This window comes from Cyprinus carpio, chromosome A14 (genome assembly GCF_018340385.1).
Source record: "Cyprinus carpio isolate SPL01 chromosome A14, ASM1834038v1, whole genome shotgun sequence".
Lineage (NCBI taxonomy): Eukaryota > Metazoa > Chordata > Actinopteri > Cypriniformes > Cyprinidae > Cyprinus > Cyprinus carpio.
The window spans coordinates 26,691,428-26,707,158 of record NC_056585.1 but is presented as its reverse complement, the minus strand read 5'-3'; the positions used below and the strand labels follow the sequence as shown (position 1 = coordinate 26,707,158).

Sequence of the window (15,731 nt, the reverse complement as noted above, 5' to 3'; positions counted from 1 at the left end):
TAAAGATCGCCAGACATTTATGTTATTGTGCACGTTATTAAAAATGGATTAACTTGATCCATGATGTATTTAATTTAATGCCCCTACTAAAATACAAACTTAACTTATCAACAACATAAAAATTAATAAACACTATATAGACTTTTTTTTTTTTTTTTTCAATGTCTACGAAATGACTAAACTTTATCAACCGAAATGAAAATAGAAAAGATAAAACACTTGCATTTAAAAATATGACGAAAAAAATATATCTCAGGACGGCATGTCTATTTTAATATTACTTATATATTATAGGTCTATTTTAATTTATAATTTTAATCTTGCTTATTATTTAGTATGTATTTATTTTAATTTTATTTAATGATTAAATAATTTTGCATTTTGATTAATTTTTTAAAATATTTCTATATAATCTTAGTTTTATTTTGGTTTTAGTCCCATTTTAGTACACTTCAGATTATTGCATTAGCAGCATTCTGCCCTTTTTTCTCTATTTCAGCCCTTCATTTGAATGAACAAAAAAGATTTTAATAGTTTTAGCAGTAACTTCAGCGGTGCCTGACTGCCGTCTGCGTTCTCTTACAGGACAGAGATGCTCTCTCATTAAAACTGGAGGACACTGAGGTCTGGCTGTATGAGGACGGTGAAGACCAGCCTAAACAAGTATACGTTGATAAACTAGTTGATCTGAAGGTACTAAACATCTTTTGAGGTCTATCATTTATGATGTTACACACTCAGGCACCAAATTATGTCCACTAAGTGCAAAGTACTGGTTCTTTTGACCTTGCTAATTATACTTATGTTATGCCATTTTTTTTTTTTTTTTTGAAAGATGATGTATTTTGCAGGCTTGCATTAACATATTAAAAATGTTCTTGCGCTAGAGTCCGCGCCAACCCATCTCAAGACGCTACACAGAGTTTGAGGAGAGACCAGAGCCTTTCGATGAGTGGGCAGACGAGCCATGCCAGCAATACATGAAGCATTGTAGTGGCCTACAAAACCAAGGTGTGCCCCTTGTGCCCTGCGATAAATGTTACCAGAGGTTTTGCACCTACCGTTGGACACTGGCTTCAATGTCGTTACATGAATGTACAGGAAGAGCTGTTATGACCATCACTGGAGGAGCGGAGTGGAGGTTCAGAAGGTGCCTGCGACAGTGATGCGTGAACGATTCATGCATCTGGCATGAAACAGTAAAATGAACCAGCAGAGCAACAGAGTCCTTAGCCCCCATTGACCCTGAGATACAGGCCAAAACAAGGGTACGTTCACTAGTTTGTTTATATTCAGCAGCATGCTACAGACTCACCGACTATCGCAACCACGGAATGAAAGGTGTCTCGGTAAAGATTTGCTAGATATTATTTTGGGTATGCAAAGTTTGCACCGTAGCCCAGTACGACGAAATACATGACACATGACCTTAAGAGTGATTTAAAGAAACAGCATGAAGGAGAAAATAAAGAGGGCAGTTCATAATGGTAAAGAGTTTTAACTCTTTCGCACCAGATTTTGAAAAAGTTTCCAGCCACGCAGCGATTTTGCTGATTCACAAAATTTGATGGCTCCGATATATTGCGTCTGAGTGTGTGAATATGCAACACCAAAAATAAAGATCAGGCTCTACTTTAAAAACAAAAAACTGTTTTATTCTAGCTTAAAGCATTTTTCGCCACTTGACTATAATGTAGGTTCCATAAAAATGGTAATTTTGAGCAAAACGGGAGAAAATCTAAATATTATCAAAATAATGCACTGGATAAATCAGTATGATTATCAAAGCCTTACAACAGTACACTGTTCATCAACACATCCAAATTGGCACAGACATGTATCGCTCCTGGATCAACATTCGTACTCGTAACAATTACAGTTTTGAATTAACACTGCGTATGCTGTTGATCGCATTATTTCTCGAGATGCATATGGATACACCAGGAGAGGTGTGTTCTCAGTATGTCCGTGGTTGTTTGTTCGGGAGGTTTTGTACTCGACCCAGGAAGATGTGGAATATTGCCCACGAGTGTATAACAGTGAAAACACGAAAAAAGAAAAAAGCCATAAAAACTCGTCTTGGAGGGGAAGCGTTGTCTTCTAAAGACGAGATAACTCATCCAATGGCGGGGAAAGAGTTACAAAGACTACAGCCTGGAAAACCAATGCATGGGCACGCTGATCAAACTCTCAAGAGTGCAGATGTTTAATAAAGTTATTAACGCAAAGCAGGAAAAAAGAACTGCATGTAAATTCTCACTCGCTGAACATACAGCCGAAGCCCGTGCACACAGAACGCAATACTTTCAGTCTTGTTGTGTGATCGCTAAATGAGTTCTCTTTCGCATCATTATTGCGCGTGGAATGCGTTTCAAATACACATATAATTATGTCAGAATGCGGAGTATTCAACAAGCCCCGTAAGATATGCGCATAAATTAATGTAAGCAATGGTGTGATTGAAAAAACGGATGTGTTTCAGTGTAGTGGATCTGTTGCAGCTTGTCTAAAGAGCCAGCAGTCTAATTGACATGCTGCTGTGCGGTCATTAATGTTTAATCAAACAACAAACGACCAGGAGAAAATCACTCACTGCTCCGCACGTGAATCACTTTTAGATCTTTAGCAACGAATCCAATTCATATTGGATCCATAAGAGTGAGGACTATCCAGTGGTTTTTGTTTAAAACTTCTGTTGGATTTATATATCAAAGTAAAGGTTCGGGTGCCTGGAAAACGTATTATGTTTTAAAGGTAGGGTTAGGGTTGTAGAGTCAGTGTTGGGGAAATTTTGCAACTGTGATTTTAATTCATTTGTCATTGTGTCCTATTGTGTTTGTCATTTTAACTGCTTTGTTATGTATTTTTCATAGCAATAATAATGTAAATAAATATAGCTGTATGAGAAGTTATAATACCGTTGAAAATAAAGGTTTTGTTCACATTGTGCATCCCCTATACTATGTTACTGCATCCAATGCATCTAACTCTGATCAGCTTAATACGTTCTCTTTGGCAGTTTCACAGGCGCTCTTCTACACTTGCAATCCTATGTGTGACCAAAGCCAAGCCCAACGTGGATTGCCAAAAAAAGAGAGACCCTTCAAGAGACCGAATTGGGCCGGGGGTGCATTACACAAGGAAAACCTGCTTAGCACCAGCCCAGCGGGCAGCCAGAGCAAGCGGCTTGGCAGACGCCGCAGAAGCCAAGCCAGACATGGACCTCGATTAACCGCGCTGTGTAATGTTCCGTAACGTTACACTTATGTTATGCAACATAATGTTTTGTTAATGTTAACTTATGTTTCCAGTGACTGCTAATGCTAAATCCTCCTCACGGCGGGGTGACTCTGCCAACGAGAGAATCAGTGGCTACATTTGCATGTCCTTTTTTATTAAGAAAACATAAATCACAATGCTTGTACGACTTTGATTGAGAACAATTCTGTCTGCATACGATTGAGTATTCATGTTATATGCTGGTTCTGTCAACTGTTGTTTCAATAAATATAGATTGAAACATACGTGTGCACGCTTGTATTGTGGAATTATTTTAACACAATGTGAAATGCGGTTTGCTTCACGTATTGATTTCTGAATACATTTACTCACGATACTGGTTATCTTCAGCGCATAGGCCAGAACAGGTGCATGTTAAATGAAGTGTGTCACAATATTTGTCAGGTTTAGCCATGTGACCAGTGCGGCAAATAATTTATAAATGCTTTATTTCACATTTCATTCAACGTCTTATGTTTGCCTTTTTTGCGCATCTCGGATCCAGTTTACTTGCAGTCTTTTAAACCCTTTTGAAACACCTGATTGTAAGTTCTCAATTTTTTTTGTGTGTGTTGTTTCTATGGCACTTTCCACAAAAACAAATATTTATTTGGCTTAAATTGTAAATATATCCCTCTTAAATGGGGATTTTGGCCTTAATTTTGAATTAATTACAAAAAATGTAAAACATGCCAACAAATTAACTGTCTGTTGAAATTATATTTAGTTCATAGTAAGTTTTTTTTTAATTATGACCAAAATGTAATATTTAATTGTGTCCCCCAGGATTTGCATTCATCCCTGATATAGCTTGATATTCCACATAAATAAAATATATACATACACACACAATATATATTATTCTAACATAAAACATCTAACATAATTGAGATTGGCCTCCTGTGATCACTGATCAACGTGTTTGAAGGTAAAGCACCTCCGTTCACAGACCATTTGTTGACCATTAAAATAGTTTCTTTTTTTTTAAGCATTTCATTGTGCATTCTGCTTGGAAAGTGGCTTCTATGCATTTACGGATTAATAAGCTATTTTAAAGTGTATACATTGTTTCTAAATCATTCCTAAAATTCTATTTTGATGACGCAATGTGTTTTATACACAAACAGCGAAAAAAGTGCAACATTTGCTCTCGATCACATGACCGTGTTCCTCTGAGCTGCTGCCGGAAAGAGCAAGGGGCGGCTACACAACATATGATCCCGGTAAGTGTTTTAGTTTATTGAACTCAATACCCACAACCTCTTTATGCGTCTTTTATGAGGATTTTAATGAATTTCAGTGGTCATCGCGATTTTCTAGTCACTGTTGTTCTATATAAATATTTTTTTGTAACTCAGAGCAACCGATTATTTTTTTGTTGTTAACTTGAGAACAGTATGTGTTGGTGTGTCAAAAAGAGTAATGACCTATAATTATAGTTACAGCTGTACTTCCGCCCTGATCTTAGGGGCTAAAGTCTGGAGCAGGGCAGGGCCGGACTGTGACACACACACACACACACACACACACTATACACACACACACACACACACAGTTTACCTGGTTGGCTTCTCTCAGACACAGATGGAGCCATGAAGCTCATCATACTGGACGACTATGAGCAGGTCAGCGAATGGACTGCCAAATACATCAGGAACAGGATCAAGAAGTTTAATCCCGGTCCAGACCGACTCTTCACTCTGGGTCTTCCAACAGGTTAGACTCATAAAAATAAAAAAATTCACTGTTTTGCACAAACACGTTGATCTGAAATCCTAGATCCTGTTCATATAACCTGTGTTGTGCAGGAAGCACTCCGCTTGGATGCTACAAGAAACTGATCGAGTATCACAAGAAGGGAGAGATATCTTTTCAGTATGTGAAAACGTTTAATATGGATGAGTATGTAGGTATGTGAGTGCTGGTTTATGCTTGGGGATCAAGGGTCGTATGTTTAGTTGAACACTGAACTAAGTACAAGTGGTTGTTGTTGTTTACAGGACTTCCTAGAGACCACCCTGAAAGCTACCATTCATTCATGTGGAATAACTTCTTCAAGCACATCGACATCCGAGCAGAAAAATGCACACATCCTAGACGGCAACGCGTCCAATCTAGAGAAGGAGTGTCAGGACTTTGAAGCCAAAATCAAAGCTGCTGGAGGAATCGAACTTTTTGTTGGCGGTAAGACAGTCGATTGAACTTTGACCTGTGACCTGTGAGTGCCATCATTAAACAACGCTGGCTTGTAATCGTGTTGCAGGTATTGGACCTGATGGCCACATCGCGTTCAATGAGCCTGGATCCAGTCTGGTGTCCCCGAACGCGTGTTAAGACCCTAGCTATGGACACCATTCTGGCTAACGCTCGTTTCTTCGATGGCGCTCTCTCTAAAGTCCCCACCATGGCGCTGACGGTCAGAGGGGTGTTGGCACAGTGATGGATGCTCGAGAGGTACAAATGTTCAACATACGTGGACCCTGGACCACAAAACCAGTCATAATGGTCAATTTTTTAGATTTATACATAATCTGAAAGATGAATAAATAATCTCTCCATTGATGTATGGTTTGTTAGGATATGTCAATATTTGGATCGAGATACAACTATCTGAAAATCTGGAATCTGAGGGTGCAAAAAAATCTAAATATTGAGAAATTCATCTTTAAAGTTGGTGCAAAAAAATCTAAATATTGAGATTACTAATCAAATATTTAGTTTTGATATATTTACGGTCTGAAATTTACAAAATATCTTCATGGAACATGATCTTTACTTAATATCCTAATGATTTTTGGCTTAAAAGAAAAATCTATAATTTTGACCCATACAATGTATTTTTGGCTATTGCTACAAATACTAGAGACTTAAGACTGCTTTTGTGCTCCAGTGGTCACATTTGTGCTTTTCCTAATCTACCTTAATGACGTCTATAATGTCAGCCCCTCCTACTGCTCAGATGACTCAGATTTATTGCCAAATTAAACTAATTACATATTTCTCTTGCCACAATCTGCCTTCAGACATTTATTGTAAGCTAGTTATATGCAAAAAATAATATATATAATGCCAAATTAACTTAAAAATGATAATATAATAAAATGCAGGATTAATAAAAATTATAATTAAAATGTGTCGTTTATGAAAATGCACACTATTCTGATATTTAAAATTGCACAATTCGATTTAAACCTAACAAAGAGCCTTTATGCCAGAGATAAGAAAGATGGGCCGTATCACAAATCTAGGTTTCTCAGAAGTCAGCATAGTTGGGTGAACTTCTAAAGTGGTGAATGAAAACGGCAACAGATAATTTTTGCATTCTCAATGGTTATGATTTGTTCATGTGATAAATCCTGCCTCTTGTGTTTGTGTGAGTTCACGAATCAGTCTGAATGAACAATATAATGGTGTTAATGGGAAGACTAATTAAAACACAATTATATATCAACACTTTGTCACGTCAAAATCAAATGACCTGAAAACATGATCTGTGGGGGTTTTTTATTGAGAAATCAGCTTATTGAAATTAAAGGTACATCTCTGCATCTGTGGCCAGTGTTTATCGAGCTTTGATGACTGATGATCCAAAAATAAGTTTATTATTAAAAAGAACAGCGGAACATCAGTTCATAAATAAAATATACAATTGTTTAAATAAAATATATTTTTGAAATTGTTACTGCCTTGAGTTATTATTTTAGAATGCATTTAAAATAAACACTAAACTGATGAGATTTATACTTGGTTTTAATATATAGAATAGCCTAGAAATAAATATAATTTTTATTCCGGAAGTGTGAGTAATGTTTAATTAACCGAGAAAATATGTCTGAGACATGAATTTACATTTAATAAAAAGATAAAAAAAATAAAAAATGCATTCAAAAGAAGAAAGTTCAAACACTCCTCAGCAATAAAATTTATTTTTGCTTATTACGTTAAGACGTTGGTTAATAAAATGGGATTAAATACATAAATTATATTTGTGTTATTTAACATATAATTAATGCACTTTGCTTCATACTCTGAGTTTGCATTTGACTGTTTTATTTTTATTTCTTACTGTTTTTATGAAAATAAAGAGATTTGCTTGTCATTTTAAAAGTAATGCATTACTAGTTACTTGAAAAAAGTCATCTGATTACATAACTCGTGTGTGAAAAAATACATCATCAACAGCATTAGCGGTTACAACGAACGCTAACATGATCACATGACGTTTCCAGGTCATTGATCCTTTATCACCGGCTCACATAAAGCGTTTGCGCTCTATAAAGCCATAGAGGAGGGAGTGAATCACATGTGGACGGTGTCGGCGTTCCAGCAGCACCCACAGACTGTGTTTGTGTGCGATGAGGACGCCACACAGGAGCTGAGGGTCAAAACAGTCAAGTATTTCAAAGGTAACTCTGACTTCGGTGGTTTTACGTGACGTGTTGAAGCTCTGTCTCTCTTCTGGGGGAATGACGTGAAAAGAACTTTAAGAAAATTTGTTAATACCCCCCCCCCTGTTTATATTTTATATTTTTTTCTCAGGCATTATGGATGTGCACAACAAGATGGTGGAAGAGCCGTAGACCTACAGTATACTGATGAGAAGAAAATAATTGACTCCTTTTGCTGTTGTTTTTATATGACATTTGGTTTATTTTATTAGACCTCTCAATATGTGATGTATTGAATTAAAATGTGTTTATATAATAATCGAAAAGGAGTTCTAAGTCTTTAAATGTGACCAAATAAATCACGTTTATGTTTCACAGACAAGGCTTAAACCCAGTCCCAGACTGAAATGCATGAAAAGAAACTTGCACTGATATATCTTAAAATATTGATTTGTCTCAAGATGCACACCAGTAACATTTCTTTCTAAGGCACGTTTATAAAAAACTACTTAAATGTCCTAAATTTGGCTGAATTTAAGCAGGTGAAACAGGTATTAAATTAGTAAAAACTTATCTTTTGAACTGATGATATGGTATTATGGTATTGGTATTATACCATTGATATGATATTGATGATAAGTATTATTTATACGCCATTACAGTATTTATTAATATTAGCTTGTTTATATATTTTAATTTTCTTGTTAATTTAATTATATACACACACTTTCAGGATTATTTGATGAATAAAAAGTAAAAAAGAACAGCGTTTATTCAAAATAGAAATTATTTTAAAACAATACACACTCTACCATTCAGGAAGTTTGGGTCAGTTTTTTTTAAATTTCTTTCAGCAAATTTAAAGTGATAAACGTGATTAAAACGATTTTCGATTTTAAATAAATTCTGTTTTTTTACTTTATTCGTCAAATAATCCTGTAAAAGGTATATCACAGGTTCCAAAAAAAAAATTAAAATTAATAAATATTAAGCAATGTTTTTCAACACTGATAGTAAATCATCATATCAGAATGACACTGAAGACACTGAAGGCTGGAGTAATGATGCTGAAAATACAGCTTTGATCACAGAAATAAATTATATTTTATAAGTATATTAAAGTAGAAAACTATTATTTTAAATGTTAATAATATTTTACAATTTTTTTATAAGTATATTAAAGTATTTGGTCAAATAATTGCAGCCTTGGTGAGCAGAAGAGACTTTTTTAAATGACATTAAAAATCTTACTGATCCCAAACTTTTGAAAAGTAGTGTGTGTATATATATCCTTAATATATATTTTATTTCACTTTTAATTAAGAAATTAAAACTTTTCATTTCATTTTGATTTTTACAATTTTTTTTTTAGTTTTACATTTTTTTTTTTTACATTTTCATCTAATATTTTATTTATTTCAGCTTATTTCAGTTAGCAATGACAACACTTGTGGAAGACAGCAATTACACATTTATCTGTGCCATATTATATTTTTTAACTGTGTGAAACTATTAGACTAAAGAGGCATTTCCCATCATGTGGTTAAAAAGTCAAAAACATTTCCAATAATCTATTTCAAAATATGCAGTTCAGTGTAATCAAGTTCATACATGACTGACTGAGCAACAATAACAATAAATCATACGCCCTCCAGAATCAAGTATTACAGCCTCACTACACTTAGCCTACAGTGATTATTACTTTTTTGGTGTTATGTAATCCTGAATATGACGGGGAATATGCTCTCACTAATCTCTCTAGTCATTGTAAAGTGAAAGTATAAAAGATCAAAGCTGCTTTTAGTTCAACAGTTTACTAATGGAAACTCTTTTAATTGGTTACATAACAACACATAAATACACCCACGGGCTTTGTGTCGAATCCTAGTGAGCTGACTAATTAGACAGCTGAGCGGAGCGCGCCTCTAGCGGCTGAGGTGCAGTCTAGACAGGAAGCACACTAATCTTTGAGACCGAGCCTGCGCCGAAGCCGACTGAGCATGCGCAGTCGCCATTGTTCGCACTAGATTAGCCAAGCACTGTCACACTCTCGCCATACGAGGCTCTTTTAATTAAGGAACGGACCGTTTGTGATATTAAGTAGAAGTAAGGTTAAACTAGTGCTCACTTCTCCTGTATGAGTGATTAAGTGAAGATATCGACGCGGAAGAATGACGGATCAGAGGAGTGGATATCAGCAGGTAAGTAACGTTAACGTTAGCAAACACGATCAAGCTCGTTTGGTTTTCTGAGGGGTTTTTCAGTGATTTCGGGTGTTTTATGGACTTGTGTCGAGTCGGTGAGGTTTTAATAATAATGTCTCGGTCTCCAAACTGTACTGTTTTGATGATAATGAGGATAAAGTCCGATGGATTAATTAGCTAGTTAACTAGCCGCTGCTTCCGCGGCCTTCAGTTCTCAATGACAACAAACCGGAAAAACAACAGAGAATATAAATACAATATACACTCCGTTCTTTCCGTCATGGTAACGTTAAATTATCATCTAAGGTTGTCGTTATCAATGCAGTGATATTTGATCTCATGATGAAGCTGTTGAAGTTAATGATTTACGACCAGACAGAGGTGAACCGGTTTAGTTTTGTGATATGTATACACACATATGGTCTCAAAGTAACGTTTAAATTATTATCTTAAAATATACATTTAAAATATAATACTTTTATATTATATAAAGAACTCGACGGGATTCGGCACAACATCGGAATATGGTCTCAAGACGACAAAAAACAGACAAAGAGAAAGCTAGAGAAACCGTTTGCGTTATTGACTTTGTGTGTGTACACATACATATTTAAAGACATATATAAGTATTGTGTGTGGTATACAGTAACAAAAAGTTTAAACATTTTTATTTTTATGTTTTTGGAAGAAGTCTCTTCTGCTCATCAAGCCTGCATTTATTTGATCAAAAATACAGAAAAAACAGTAATATTGTGAAATATTATTACAACTTAAAATAATAGTTTTCTATTTGAATATACTTTAAAAAAATAATATATTTCCTGTGAAGCAAAGCTGAATTTTCAGCATCATTACTCCAGCCTTCAGTGTCACATGTAACATCCAGTCTATCACATGATCATTTAGAAATCATTCTAATATTCTGATTTATTATGAGTGTTGGAAACAGTTCTGCTGTCTAATATATTTGATGAATAAAAGGTTAAAAAGAACTGCATTTATTCAAAAAAAAATAAAAAAAATTCTAATAATATATATTCTATTATTTTATTTCTTTACTATCACTTTTTATCAATTTAACACATCCTTGCTGAATAAAAGTATTGATTTTATTTACAAAAAAGAAAGAAGAAAAAAAAATGACTGACCCCAAATTACTGACCATTAGTGTATATTGTTATTACAAAATATTTAGATTTTAAAAACCATAGCTTCTTTTTTTTTTTTTTTTTTTTTTACTTTTTTATTCATCAAAGTATCCTAAAAAAAGTATCACATGTTCTGAAAAAATATTAAGCAGCAGAACTGTTTCCAACTTTGATAATGAATCATCATATTAGAATGATTTCTAAAGGATCATGTGATAATGATCCTAAAAATTCAGCTTTGCATCACAGAAATAAATGATAATTTAAAGTATAATAAATTTAAAAACAATTATTTTAAATTGTAATAATATTTCACAATATTACATTTGTCTTTTTTTTTCTGTATTTTTGATCAAATAAATGCAGGCTTGATGAGCAGAAGAAACTTCTTTCAAAAACATTAAAAATAGTAATGTTTCCAAACTTTTGACCTGTACTGTATATAAAAAAAAGTGTGTAACATACATATATGATGTCATTATTTTAGTTTTTGTATGAAAATGTTATATTAATCTTATTAAAATTAACATTATATACACATTTTATTTGTATATAATAATGTATACTTTATTTTTTTGTTGTTGTGTAGTTGAATAATGAGGAGGAGTCAGTGGAGGTGTTTCAGGAAGCCGCTGACGGGCCTCCACCGTACAGCAGCATCGCGGCGAGTAACGCAGGTAACACACGTGCGCAGTGACCACCGCGGGCCAGAGATTACTGAGTCCTAACCCTTTCACTCTGTGTCTGATAGCTTTCTTTGAGTACAAGGAGGATGAGGTTTACCCCAAACCCCCGTCGTACAATGTTGCCACGTCACTGCCGTCATACGACGAGGCTGAGAGGAGCAAAGCGGAGGCCACCGTCCCTCTAGTCACCGACAGGGTGAGCGTTCCTGAACGATTTAGGGGTATTTACAGATAGTTGTTCAGTCTTTGACTCTTTTCTTGTGCTACAGGAGGAGGACTTCATTGCCAGAGACAGCTTTGATGATACGGATCAGCTACGTGTTGGGAATGATGGGATTTTCATGCTTACGTTTTTCAGTAAGAGTGCTCAGTACTCAACACATTCTGCATCAGTGTGGTGTTTTTTTTTTTATTTCTGTTTAAGATACGCTGCTGTGCATTTTGGATGGGTGAATAGTTGGGCTGATGGTAGGGTAGTGTGAGATTTATCAGCTGCAATAATATCGTAATTGTTATTTTTAACGATATGTGAGCTGACGTTATTGAGGATGTCACTCGCTTTGCAAAAAAGAAACACAAACACGTCTTGAGAGTCCAAATGCATTCACTGCGCTTTTTTGAAAATGCAGTTAAAATGCTCCTATAATCCGTCACGAATGGAAAATAATCCCTGTACAGGTTTTTGTTTTTCATATTTATATATTTAAGTAATATCACACAAGCAACCGCAGTTTTCCTAAATATTAGCACGACCATTCAACAAATAAGAATTAATATTGTTTCATTTTAGACACACTATTGTCTTTTTTTTTTATTTCGATAATGAAAATAGTTACCATCAAAGATGGATCAGCATTGTTTCTATCCTGAGTTAATCTGTTTTTGAACGAATCATTTGACTCAGTGATTCATTCGTAAAGGCAGCCACATGCTTCATATCTAAATGAATCGTTTGAAAGAATGATTCAATGAATCACTCATTCAGACAGGGTCTTACTGCCACCTACTGGTGTTTTAGTGTCATATTTATTTATCCATCACATGCCTGAACCAGAACAAAAACATCCTCAGCAAAATATTATCATTATTGAACAAATCCCAATAATTATCCATATATCATGTCTGTATCACACAGTCCTAGCTGATGGCTAGATATGTAAATATAGCTCTTAATTTCTTTGCCTCATCAGTGGCGTTCCTCTTTAACTGGATTGGCTTCTTCCTGTCCTTCTGTCTGACCACGTCCTGCGGGGACCGCTATGGAGCCATCTCTGGGTTCGGACTGTCCCTGGTCAAGGGGTCCTGATTGTCAGGGTATGACATGAGATGATTTACATATTACATCATCATAAACTGTAGCAGCGGATTAATATTTAAAGCCGAGCAGTTGGATTTTTTTAGTTTAAGGTGCTAATTATTAGAGGATATAACAACACTCACTCTTCTTCTTTCTGTGATTAAACAGTTTTCTACCTACTTCCCTGGATATTTTGACGGCCAGTACTGGCTGTGGTGGGTTTTTTTTTCTCCCTTGATGTACAGGTTTTTCCTTGTTGTAGGTGAGTGTACATTTGCACTTTAGTGTAAATAATTTTTTATTCAATAAAAATGATTATTAAAGAAAAATGTAAATTTGCTGAAAATGTGCTCACCCTCGGGCCATCCAAGATTTTTGTTTGTTCATCGGAACAGATTTGGAGAAGTGTAGCATCACATCACTTGCTCAGCAATGGATGCTCTGCAGTGAATGGGTGCCGTCAGAATGAGAGTCCAAACAGCTGATAAAAACATCACAAGTAATCCACAAGCAATCCAGTCCATCAGTTAACATCTGGAGAAGACAAAAGTTGCTTGTTTGTAATAAACTAAATAAACAAAACTGTCCAAAAAATTCTAAACAAATATGTGGTTGGATTTTGATGTGAGAGACAACAGGAGATGAACCCTTCACTGGAGGAAACATTATTATGGACTCATATTTTGGCCAGAAGTTAAAACGCCTTAATGGATTTTTTTAAAAAATTATAAACAAATAGCTTTTTGCTTCAGAAGACATTAAGATGAACTGGGAGTGCTGTGGATTTACTTGTGATTTTTTTATCAGCTGTTTGGACTCTCATTCTGACGGCACCCATTCACTGCAGAGCATCCATTGAGACACTGATGTAATGCTACATTTCTCCAAATCTGATCTGATGATAAAAAAAGAGAAAAATATATCTTGAGTGGCCTGAGGGTGAATGCATTTTCAACGCAACTCAAATTTCTTTAATATTATTAACTTTGCTGTAAATATTATTTTATATCATTACTTTATTATTATTCACTTATATATATTTTTTTAATTATTAATATAAACTAATATGTGATTTCTTTTTTTGTTACACCAGGATTCCTGCTGTTCTTCCGGGGATTTGTTAATTATTCCAGAGTGCGAAATGTGGGATATCTCCTTGTTGTATACTTTTTCTAGAACGAGTTTTTTTTCAACATGGCAGATAGTTACCATTTGTATACTACCATTGAAAAGTTAGGAGTTAGTTTTATGTGTGTGCATTGCATTAGGGGAAAAATAAACCTTTAAAAGACAACCTTTCAGTGATTTAAATGATTGTGATCATGATATTAAATTGAAGGTAAAGTGTTTTCTCTTTTTTTGACTTTGTGAAATAGATTAAAATCTCAGGATAATTGCAAAATGAACAAAACGGCAAAGTCAGAGAGAACCGCCTACAGCTTTTTTTGAATCTTCAGGACATAAACAACAACAGTGCAAAGAGCACATCTGCTTCAGACGCCCTTGCACTTCTCAGTTGTTTGCATAATGCAACTAATTACATTGGCATTTTTTACCAAAGGATTCCAGTTCCTCCAACCATTTATCAGTGCTTGATTCAGTGGTACAGTATACATTCATTATGCAGTGTGAAGCTTACATGGCATGTGCTCCAGTTCCGACATGTTTTGTAAAATTTATGTGCATGTCCCAGTCACAGTTTGTTTCTGTGGGTTTCCTCTTGGTTGTAATTTTACTTTGAGTAAATCTAGTGAACTAGACCAAGAGTATGTATATACAGTATACGAGAAGAGAGTTATTAAACGTTATATACATGCACTTTCAAGATATGAACAGAATAAGATACACCGAGCGACTACCAGGTCCTTGTAAAGCCAAAAGCATAGTAAAGCAACGTTTATTCAAGAATGTGTCGGCTTGTTTTAAGTTACTGTCACAAAATGGACCAAAATAGTCTTATTGTACAATAGATTAGCTTAGACTGATAGCAGTTCAATATAAACAGCAAACTGGTTCAGAATTAAAGCACACCTGATTATGTGATGCGCTTAACCAATCAGTATGAATTACAGAATATCTTATGATGCCAAATGTAGCAGTAGATGGTACCTTGATCTCTTTTTTTTTATTGAAGGCTTCAGTGTGGGATAGTGCTTCACGATGTGTTTGTGATTTGTATGTTTTACACTTGTCCAGTAACTTTTAATAAATGTAACATCTATGGCAACACCACAGATCACTCGTGCATTTGTCATTATTATACACTAGCACTACCAGTTTGTGGTGCGTCAGATTTAAGTCTCTTATTCTCATCATTAGAGCTTTTATTTAGTAGTAATGTTGTGAAGTATTATTTAGGGTTAGATTTTTTATTAATTGCATGATGTGCCAATTCATTAACCTTATTAATCGTGCATCAATATTACCCCATAAATAATCATTTCACTGTTAGATGAGAAAAGCATTGAATGGACATTACAAAAAGTAGCTTTAGAAATTAGTTTATTTTTTTTACTTTTTAACACATTGCGTAAATAATGATAAATGTGGTATATATTTTTATGAATGCTGAAATATGAAATTATCATTCAAAAAATGAAAAGACACAAGAAAAGTTCTGATTTGAAATTTTGGATGATCTTTTTTTTTTCACTGAGCAAAACCAGACAATGATTGTTTCTGAATTTTAACACCATATTAACTCATTGTCTTATGAACTATTGTATAAA

The 15,731-nt window shown here is 34.7% G+C and overlaps 3 pseudogenes; all 3 read left to right on the top strand.

Annotated features, from left to right (window-relative positions):
• Positions 1 to 780, top strand: part of LOC122147545 — a 13,896-nt pseudogene extending 13,116 nt beyond the window's left edge.
• Positions 781 to 4,828: 4,048 nt separating this feature from the next.
• Positions 4,829 to 5,719, top strand: LOC122147544 (annotated as a pseudogene).
• Positions 5,720 to 9,640: 3,921 nt separating this feature from the next.
• Positions 9,641 to 14,178, top strand: LOC109066911 (annotated as a pseudogene).
• Positions 14,179 to 15,731: the final 1,553 nt, after the last annotated feature.